Source organism: Octopus bimaculoides, chromosome 14, assembly GCF_001194135.2.
Source record: "Octopus bimaculoides isolate UCB-OBI-ISO-001 chromosome 14, ASM119413v2, whole genome shotgun sequence".
In the NCBI taxonomy this organism is placed as follows: Eukaryota; Metazoa; Mollusca; class Cephalopoda; order Octopoda; family Octopodidae; genus Octopus; species Octopus bimaculoides.
This window is the reverse complement of record NC_068994.1, coordinates 43,578,892-43,580,538: the sequence shown is the minus strand read 5'-3', so window position 1 is coordinate 43,580,538 and position 1,647 is coordinate 43,578,892.

Sequence of the window (1,647 nt, the reverse complement as noted above, 5' to 3'; positions counted from 1 at the left end):
AATTGGAGCTTTTTATCGGATGAAACTTTATTTGTACTGGAACAATGACTGCAGTCATTCTGACAGAAGGAAATAACATTACTAACAAATGGCAATAACCATTAGAGTAATAAAGGACTACAATAATAACATAATGAAATAATAAAATAACTATTCAAGAACAGCAATGTGCTAACACAGCAGTTAAAGAATATGAATAGAATTGCTTAGTGTTTAGAGGTCACAGAGATTATTGTCCTTTACTTTTTAGTGATGTTTAGACTAGGCTTGAAAGGTAAATATGTTTCTGTTTATTAAATATTGCTGTGTAAATACACAAAATTCAATGGTAGCTGTAACATTGCTTCATTTACCTGTACTCTTTCTCTGTCTTTATATATATATGGCTATATGACTGTCTGTTTAGTAAATGAGAACTAACATTCTGTTTAAATATGATGATTTGAGTGAAGGCGTGTGGCTTGGTGGTTAGGCTGTTGTACTCATGTCATGATTGGTAGGTCGTAGGTTCAATTCCCAAATCAGGCAGCAAGATGTGTTCTTGAGAAAACACTTCATTTCATTTTGCTCCAGCCCTTCTTTCAGTCAGAGGGGAAATGTTGGCCTGCTCACCTAGCCAGTGGAGTGACATCATTTGAAGGCTAAAATAATGCAAAGCGCATTGTGACTAGTGATGTGTAACAACATCTGACACTCTAGTTGTTCATGTGATCATGTGATGGTGTTTGGAATGAAATACTAGCAGAAGAAACAAACCTACAAAGGAACCACAATGGCCCACTAGAGTACCACCCAGATCTCCCTCAAACTCTACTCTTGTAATTGAGGAATTTACACAGATTAATGGTTCACAAATATTGCACCATAAGTGGTATCCAAGTGCACCACAGATTTTTAAATATATAATCTGAGGCTTTAAAACAGAGTTTATCAACAAAATTTGTTTGAAGGAATAACCATATTCATTTCCAAGATCATTTCCATGTTAATAACCAGGTTTGATTGATTCTCAACTCCCCAGTCTTCGTCAATCATGGGGCTGTCATTCTCAATGGTAGATGTTACAATAAATTACAGAGGTAAGGATTGTAAGTCTGCAGCCTCTGCCAGTCTTTCCTGGCATCAATAGTCTTTCCCATTGTCAACTTGTCTTTCCAAGCAGTCCTCTTGTCTTTCCAAAATGCCTAACTGTCTTTCTGATATGCCAATGGTTACTTACCACAAGTTCTTAGATGTTTTTGCAAGCAACTTGCAGATGCAAGTGCTACTAGTTGAAAGCTCTGCACACACTGGATGCCAGCAAGTTTATAGGGTCATCAGGAAGGAATGGACATCGTCTTGAGGCCTACCTCTCAATAACCTATGCCAGCATGGAAAAAAAGGACGTTAAATGATGATGATGATGATGATGATGATGATGATATATATATATATAGGAGAATTCATGAAAAAACAACAGACGAAGACAGGTGGGGTAAACAACAAATGGATGTATTAGTATAATGCTCGGGAATAGAGAAAGTCTTTAATGTTTCAAGCCTACGCTCTTCAACAGAAAAGAACACAGAAAGAAACAAAGAGAGAAACAGGGAGAGAAAAAAATATATGTGTAGCGGTCAGTGATCTATCATGGCGAATGCCGGACAG